Source organism: Plecotus auritus (assembly GCF_963455305.1).
Source record: "Plecotus auritus genome assembly, chromosome: X".
Lineage (NCBI taxonomy): Eukaryota > Metazoa > Chordata > Mammalia > Chiroptera > Vespertilionidae > Plecotus > Plecotus auritus.
In genome coordinates this window covers 13,304,824-13,314,018 of record NC_137784.1, presented here as the reverse complement: position 1 = coordinate 13,314,018, position 9,195 = coordinate 13,304,824, and the positions used below count along the sequence as shown (strand labels likewise).

Below are 9,195 nucleotides of genomic sequence, written 5' to 3'. Positions count from 1 at the left end.
AGGTTTTTAATCCACTCATCTCCTGATGGGCACTTAAGCTGTTTCCAAATCTTAGCTATTGTAAATTGTGCTGCTATGAACATAGGGGTGCATATATCCTTTCTGATTGGTATGTCTGGTTTCTTGGGATATAATCCTAGAAGTGGGATTACTGGGTCAAATGTGAGTTCCATTTTTAACTTTTTGAGGAACCTCCATACTGTTTTCCACAGTGGCTGCACCAGTCTGCATTCCCACCAGCAGTGCATGAGGGTTCCTTTATCTCTGCATCCTCGCCAGCACTTGTAGTTTGTTGATTTGTTGATGATAGCCATTCCGACAGGTGTGAGATGGTACCTCATTATTGTTTTGATTTGCAGCTCTCAGATGATTAGTGACTTTGAGCATGTTTTCATATGTCTCTGGGCCTTCTGTATGTCCTCTTTTGAAAAGTGTCTATTTACTAGTAGATCCTTTGCCCATTTTTTATTGGATCGTTTATCTTCCTTTTGTTAAGTTGTATGAGTTCCCTGTAAATTTTGGAGATTAAACCCTTATCTGAAATATCATTGGCAAATATGTTCTCCCATGCAATGAGTGGGCTTTCTTGTTGTTTTGTTTGATCATTTCTTTTCAGTGTTTTTTTTCCTAAGCATTTTTGTATGGTTGAGATTATATTGAGTAAATAATTTTATATCTTGACTTTTCACTTAAAAATGACACAATTTAAATTCTATTTTATGAATGTATTATAATTTCCTTAACAATCCCTCTACTTTTGCCTATTTCTCATTTTTCTCTATTATGAGTATTTCCATGATAAACATTACTATGTAATAAATTTTCCCCATTTTTTAGATAATTTTTGGAGAATATATTTCTGAAAGATACATTGCTAAGAATAAAGATATAAACATTTAAGGAATGACCTAATCATCTCCCAGAGTCCCCACCTCCAAATACCATTACTTTGCAGATTAGGATTTCAACATATGGATTTGCAGATAGCACAGATGTTCAGACCAGAGCAGGTATGATTATCCTCATTTTAGAGATGAAGAAATTAAGGCTCAATATACTTAGGTAACTTAATGAGGGTAAAATATTTAAATGGCAGAAATGGAATTTGAACCCAGATTTTATTAAGTTTAATCCATAGCACCGCTGGGAGTGGGGTTTACTATTTAGCATAAGATTTCAGCTCAGAAAAATTGTTGCTTTTATTTCCTGTATTTAGAAATGAATCTTCTTTACTACTTTTATTTTGGAAACACTTGTTTCTGTTTTGTTTCTCTAGTTTTTAGTAACTTCCCTTTGAAAAGATTAATCTGCCTCTTCTATGCTGAAGTGGAGGAAGAAAAGATGTTTTCATTTTATTCCAATAACAGTGTGGCTGTCCCACTCAGCCTGGCCATTATTATTCTGAAGCTCATTATTGCTCATACCTTCTAAGGTTTGGTTTTACTAAGGAATCCCATTCATTATTGAGGGCATGTAGCAAAAATAGATTTTGAGGCGTTAAATATAGAACGTCCAGGCCATCATCTAGATGTCAGAGTCATAAAGAAAATGACAATGATTCATACAGTGTCAGAACAGGAAGAAATCTCAAATACCACCCTGTTCACTTCATTTTACAGATGAAAGACCTGAAACCCAGAGAGTTTAAGTAATGTTCCAGAGGTAACACTAAAGTAGTGCAGAATAAAGATAGAGCCAGATTACCTGATTAAAGCTATTTTTTTAAAATCCACAACATCAGTGGCCCAAATTTTGTTTTATCAAATTCCTACTCCAATTCCTCAAATCCAAAGTTCTTTCTAATATTTCTCATTGCCAAGTGGGCCACACAAATATTGGTCTTTTCTTTTGCTCTGTTGCTGGATTACAAACTAGAAAACTTCTAAGAAGAAAGGTATAAGATGGGTGATATTTCTTATGTTTACCTAACTCCTTCCTTTTCATTTGTTACCCCCAAAGATATGTTTTCCATTGATGGTGGAAGGGTTTATGCCTAAAGGTGTCTATATCAGTTATGTATTGTGACAGTTTTAGAACATGGTCCTGAAATTTTTTTGACACTCCTCAAGAAGCAAAGTCTATACCCCTGCCCTTGAATATGGGCTCTGTGAATGCTAGACAGCTAAAATAATTCAGAAGTGAGGTTGGGCCAATTTCTGGGCCCACACCTTAAGAAATAGGTAGCTTTCACTTCCTGTTTCTTGAGATGCTCATTCTTGGAATGCAGGCACCATATGTGAGGAGGCCAGCAACCCAAGGCAAGGTTAGGCCCCAGTGAGCTGAAGCTGCCAGTCACATGAGTAGCTTCTTAGAATTGGGTGTTCCAGCCCCATTCAAGCTGCCCCATGTGGGAGAGAGATGAGCCTTCCCTGCAGAACTTTGCCCAAATTACTGATTTGTGGGCAGATAAATGGTTGTTGCTGTTGTAAGCCACTAAATTTTGCTTTGTTTTTTTGTTTATTGTTTTTTGGGTCGTGTGTGTGTGTGTGGGCGGGGGGGGGGGATTACATAGAAATATAGCTGCAACAGGTATTGCCACAAAAAAATGCTATGTAACAAACCACCCCAAAACTCATTGGCTTCAAACAGGGGTCATTCATTCTCACAGATCTTCAGGTCAGCTATAGTAGCTTCACTCTATGTTTGCTCTTTTGAGGGAACAGTCTGAGGAGCTGCTCTTCTCATGGGATGTCAGAGATATGAGAGGGCAATCGAAAGACAGAAGGTCACTTACGGCCAAGGCCAGGCTCAGAACTGGACACTGTTGCTTATGTCAACATGCAGGCCATTGGCCAAAGCAAATCACATGGCCAAGCCCAAAATCAAGTGCTGAGGAAATATACTTTGTCCCTGTAACCATAGGAATTGCAAACTCATACAACAAAGATGGGGTACAAGGAGTGAACAATTGGGATCAATGGTGCAATCTACCACAGTGTCTGAATAGAGCTGAGCAACTTTGGGACGGGCTGAAAATATCTCCTTTTTTTAAGCATTAATCAATTCTTTGAGATATACTATTAAGGTATTTTACTGCTTTTAGAAAATATAATAATAAAATTAAAGTATATTCAAGGAGAAGGAAAACACAGAGCTCATATACACAATGTATTTTTTAAACCTTGAATGGGCTAAGAAAAATAATTAGAAGAAATAGCTACTGGAAAAACACGATTGTCTTTTTTTCCTGCCTAAACTGCACTCTATGATATAATCTGGGGGGGGGGGGGAAGGTAGATTCTTTCAGGGGCAGTGTTTATCGTATTCCCATTAAAATCATGGGTTTCCCACAAGGATGAAAATAACATCTTTGGAGGTCAGCAGAAAGATATAACATTCCTCTCTATAGTTGTTGAAGATTAATTGGGAAGCTAATTTATATTCTGAATATTTTTTTTAGGGAACCTGATTTGGGATGATATCAAAAGAAAGCAAACACTATTCATGGGTCATATTGCAGGTTAAGTTGCAATTCCCACATGTTGTCACTTATCTGTTAGCTCACCCTGTTCATATGGGGCAGTAGCTGGGCTCACAGCTCCTTCAGTTCCTGCCAGATCCTCTATAGCTTCTCCCAATAATGGGCCAGTGTATGTAGTTTCTAGGACAACAGTCAGGTCTGCAGTTCCTCTGTCTCCAACTATGTTTTCAGCTTCTCTGACTCGTGCATCGAGTACATGTTCAGTTTTATGATGAAAGGCGGGTGCCAGGTTCTTTTTCATTTTGCTGCATCACTGAACTGGAGGGAGGCTGGGGGCAGTCAGAGACTCACACAATTACTAGTTTGTCCTTACCTCCATCTTTCTTTCCTGATTGCCTGTCCAGCTAACTTCATACCCAGTGCCTGCTGCAGAAGCAACAGCCATATAAAAACCATTTAATCACCTTCCTTGATTGTATGAAGTAAAATTTCTGTAAGAAATCTCTTATTTTACATAATTGTTTATGGTTTTCTTTCTCTGATCAAACCCTAACAGATACAAGGACCTTATGTAAAACTCAACATGATTTATCTTTTCTAATATGTTTTTCCAAATACCCAAATCCTTTAGCCTATAGTAAATACTTACTAGATGTCAGGCACTATAGTAGGCACTGAAGGAAACAAGATGAATAAAAGAGATGATTCCTACTCTGGGAATCTCAGTCTAGGCCCTGTGTATATTGCTGAGCTATGTAAAGGAAATGACACCCACCATTAAATATGAAGAATGTTATTATCCAACTCCTGGAACAAACCCAGGTGCTGTAGTGATTTCTCTATAACCTGTGATGTGTATGTAGGTAAGTAAAGCTGCCTGACAACACATGTATATTACACTAGGGAATCCTATATAATAAAAGGCTAATGCGCAAATAGACTGAACAGCAAAATGACCAGTTGCTATGATGCACACTGACCACCAGGGGACAGATGCTTGACACAGGAGCTGCCCCCTGGTGGTCAGTGTGCTCCCACAGGGGGAGCACCACTCAGCCAGAAGCCAGGCTCACAGCTGGTGAGCACAGCAGCAGTGGTGGGAGCTTCTCCCACCTCTGCAGCAGTTGGACATCCCCCAAGTGCTTCCAGACTGCAAGAGGGTGCAAGCCAGGCTGAGAGACCCCCAAATACATGATTTTCGTGCACTGGGCCTCTAGTAGGGTAATATGACTGTTACTTGCTGTGACATCCCACTATATATCAGAGTCTTATGTGGTCTGGAAATGGTGAAACAAACTTTTCTTATGCCCAGAGCATAATAATATAAACTATATAAAAGTAGCCTTGCTAATAAAATAATATAGAGTGAAAGGTTAGAAGTCCAGCTTTATCACTGGAGGAAAAGAATCCCCAGGGATCTGGTGGCAGAGGAGTGAGGGGCCGTTCAGGCTTAAGGCTATGGGGAAGTTCAGCACCAAACTTAGTGCCCCTGGGAGGAGGAACAGATACCACGTTTATCCTAACAGGGGAGGAGGAAATTGTGCAATGATGCTATTCCCTGCAGCAATGTCTTCTGTATATGCATTTGTAAGTGTTAAAAATGGCCTCATAGTTGGTTAAATATATCATGGCACATCCATGTCATGTAATACTGTGCAACCATAAGAAAAAAGATGATGTATGTATATACAAACTGATGATGTTTTGAAAAAGCTCTGAGACACATGTCAGTCAAACAAAGGGCCAGCTATGGATAGTGTGCTACCATTTTGTTTTATAAAGAAACAAAAAGAGCCTTAGTATACATAGTTGTTTGACAAATATGGACTATATTTGAAAGGCTTCAGCAAAGCCAGTAACATTGGTTACCTCTGGAGGGAAGGACTGGTAAGCTGGGGGATAGGAGTAAGAGGAAGACTTTTTACCAAATATTCTTGTATCTTTTTCTTTTGTGCCATGTGAATTTAGTACTCATCTAAAAAACAAATAAAACAAAAATGTAAAAGTTAGAGGGGAAATGGCCAGGTGAATGTAAAAGAAGGGAAGATAACTCACCCATCTGGGAATCTCAGTCTGGTTCCTCCCCCCCCCCCCCCGCCAGAGAAAACTGGTCCTGGGGAGGGTGAGAATGTGCCCACTGGCCCAGCTGTTTCCTACAGGATTTGTTCAGATGCCTGGTTCCCAAGTGCAGAGAAATCAGGGCTTGAAAAAGAAGTACTTCACAAACAATATGGCACCCGATCCCGTCTGGGGTGAAGAGGTCACAGGTAATTATTTGCAGTGAAGACTACTATAAAGGACCACAACCACTTATTTGGCAAAGAAAATCGCTCCTCTTTAGACAAGTTCTCCAATGTAATGAGGAAACTGGAAGCTTGGGAGGTCTTTTTAAAAGACCACCCCATCCATTTACTACATAATGTGTCAAAAACAAAACAAAATACAACCAAGAATCCAAACATCCTGGAGAGAAGCTAAGGGCCAAGTAAGTGTTGGAACAACTGAAAACTCCTGCCTGCTAAAAGCTAAGAAAAGGGCTACTTGTTAACCATCTCAGGAGCACATTCAGTCAGCAAAATGTAGCCTTGTATGACAGAGCCTCAAGGCTTAAAAAAGTTATTGAAGGAGAGAATCCCATTAGAACCTTATGGGGACTAGTTCAGACACTCCCACGTCACACTGCATTCCTCAGAGAGTACAGTTCCCATCTCTTTTAGGAAAAATCAGCCTCTCATTTTCTTTCTCAATCACAGGTATTTCCACCTTCATGTCTGTCAAATCACAAACATGGAAATTCCAAAGGCTAGCCACCTTTTCATGTGGAAGAGAGAGAGGCAGCCAAATTCCTCAGTCTCCCCTCACAAAACTCCCCAAGCCCCAGAGGCTAGAAAGTACATATTTTCAGCAGAAAATGCTCAGAACAGCACTGTCAGGATTGCAGCCTTAGTGTTTGTCATTATGCATATTTGAAATGTTCAGAGGGAAAGGGGTGATGAAAGGATTTAGGACCCTCAGGCACTTAGGAAGCCATAGGCCCTCAATTAGCATTTCCTCCGCCCTGTCACCAGGTTAATGGGGACATGAAAGGAAACTACAGCTGCAGGATGCCCCTTGCCCATCCCCATCCCAGTCCAACCTACTTTCATCTCTTGCCCTAAAAAATAAATAGGACAGTGTGCAGATAGAGGGAGAAAAGAGAGGCTGGTTCACAAACCTCATTTTCCACCACAACGCTATTGCTCTCCTGTTTTTAAGACCATCTTTACCTTGACCTAACTCCCCTGCTTTCATTATCTTTCTTTTAAGAGACCCTGAGTTTGTTTTCCCAAGTCAGAATAAAATACCTAAGGCAGAAATGTTCTGTAATGCAAAACACATCAACCATCTTTTCAGAGCATATTTGAGCTGGAGGAGAAACTGGACATCATCTTTTTCAAATTTATCATTTGCAGGCAACTGAAACCCAGAGAAGTTAATTGGCCTGCCCACGCTAGTTGCTGAGCCATTACTAGGAGGAAGGTTGTCTGACTCCTGTCCAGGATGTTTAACAATAGACTTCAAGGTGAGAATTACATTTTTTATTCTTTTTCATGCTGCATGCCTTACACTGAATTTGGGCATATTATAAAAATTCTCCATATGGAGAAGTCAGGTATCTAATGATATCAACTACCCATAGAATGGTTGGCAATCAGAGAGCAACTGAAAGGATCAGATACTCCAAATAAATGGTTTGAGTGTGTATATACTAAGTTTATTCACTGCATATATAGGAAAGGTCCTAAAGCCTTCTCTCAAAGTCTGTTTACATATTTGATGTTCTTCATTCACTTGCTGAATAAACATTTACTGAACCCCTGCTCTGGACTAGGCACTGTTCTTAGAAGTTAAGGGCTCAAAGATAAATAAGGCATAGCCTTGGAGCTAACGTTCTGGAATTGTAAACCCAAAAGGCCAAGGCAATGTGCTTGTATGGAGATTGATGCAGGTGCTATGGAGCCATGCAAGGCAGCCTGGGAGAGTCAGAGGAGACTTTGCAAAACAGGTGAAGTCTGAGCTGGGGCTGGGAGGGGAAGTGGGTGCTTATTTGTCAAGATAAGGGAACCGCCTGGAAAAGCTAAGGGGCATGAAACAGTGTCCTGTCTTCCAGGAAGTGCACGTTTTCTATAACTGGAAGATAAGGTAAATTCAAAGAGAGGTGAGCTGTATACCACTACCAGGAGTTTTGACTTTGTCCTGAAGGCATTAGAAAATCAAACAAAAGTGATCATAAAAATTGTGTGTTTGGAAGAAAACTTTAGTGACTTGTGGTGAATGGACTGAACATATAGAAGACTGTGAGACTGAACTCAGAGGACCCTTCTGATGTTTTCCATAAGAGTGTGTGTGAAAGATGGGGCTTGAGTACACTTGGGAGCAATTTAGGAGATAGAATTGTAAGAAATGTTGATCTTGGAGGCAGCGGATGGGAAAACACAAGAGATGAAAATGACTCCCATATTTCCAGCTAGTTGTCTCCAGAAATACGTTATGTCCTTCTTTCCTAGCAATAGAAGCTTTGAATTTTAATGGAAATGAATGAAACCCATATTTCCCAGCCTCCTTTGTAGCCAAGTGACTAAGTTCTGGTCAGTGGTTGTAAGTGAACATGGTTTGTGAAACTCCTATGATGAGTCCTTAATGAAAATGAGCTTGTCTGTCTTCTTTCCTTTCCTCCTTTTTGGTGCCTGGAATGCAACCATGATAGCTGAAAGTAGAGCAGCCATCTTGGAACACAAGGTAGAAACTGCGTATTGAGGAGGCCAGAGCAGCAAGATTTGAAAGGACTTGGGTCCCTGATAATTGCAGAGTTGCCAAATCAGCCTTGAAGTATGATCATTCACATGCAGGAAAAATAAACTTCCACTTTGTCTAAGCCACTGTTCTTTTGGGTTTCTGTCACTCGCAGCCACAACGAATCTTAACACAGATAAGCAGGCAAATTGTGGCCGCATGGATTGAGAAAATGAATGAAAAGAAGAACAAATTTGGGAGAGGGGAAGAATATATTTTGGGATAGGTTGATGTTGAATTGCGTGGAACTTCTAGAAAGAGATATCAAGCCAGCAGTCAGCTTTATAGATCTGGAATTAGGAGAGAGTCATGGGTGTGATTGTGAGTCAAAAGTGGGTGGCAAAAAAAGAATCATAACTTCATAACTGGGGGATCACAGAAGTCAATTAATGTAGAAGGAATGGAGAATCTGTGTAGCCTGGACACAGAAGCAAAGCAACAGTCATAGGCACTATGCTCAAGCCAAGCCTGAAGGAACAGATTGGCATGCAGTAAGTGGACTGCACTGACTTTCCAAGGCCAGAATGGAACACAGACAGGGCAGAGGCTGATAATCACTCCACATGCCTCCATGCTATTGATGTAGGAACAATTAAAGTCTAAGTATTTGGGGGAGCACAGTGACTATAATCAAGATATGAAAATATGGCACTAAAAGACCCTGCCTCATGAGTAGTTTCATACAACACCTTGATGATGGAAGTTTGACCCACTACTATGGGAGCAATCTAGTCTCTGCTTTAGTTATGTCTTCATGGTGGAGGTAGGTACCTTCTACAAAGATAGTGGTTCTCTTCAGAGCAGTACAGGTCCCTATGGAAGCCAATATTAATGTTTTGATTCTCCTCAGAGTTCTACTTTACCAACTGGCATTATTCTGCGAGAGAGGAGAATATGAGGAGGAGAAAAAGAGGGGGAAGAAACTTAAGACTGACTAATAC

General features: G+C 40.4%; 1 long non-coding RNA gene across 1 annotated transcript in view; it reads left to right on the top strand.

Moving 5' to 3' along the window:
- Nucleotides 1-6,884: 6,884 nt before the first annotated feature.
- LOC308239253 overlaps nucleotides 6,885-9,195 on the top strand; it is a 262,573-nt gene continuing 260,262 nt past the window's right edge. Inside the window, exon 1 of the long non-coding RNA XR_013959723.1 lies at nucleotides 6,885-6,983. This is a non-coding gene — a long non-coding RNA (uncharacterized lncRNA). The remainder of the gene's footprint in view (nucleotides 6,984-9,195) is intronic.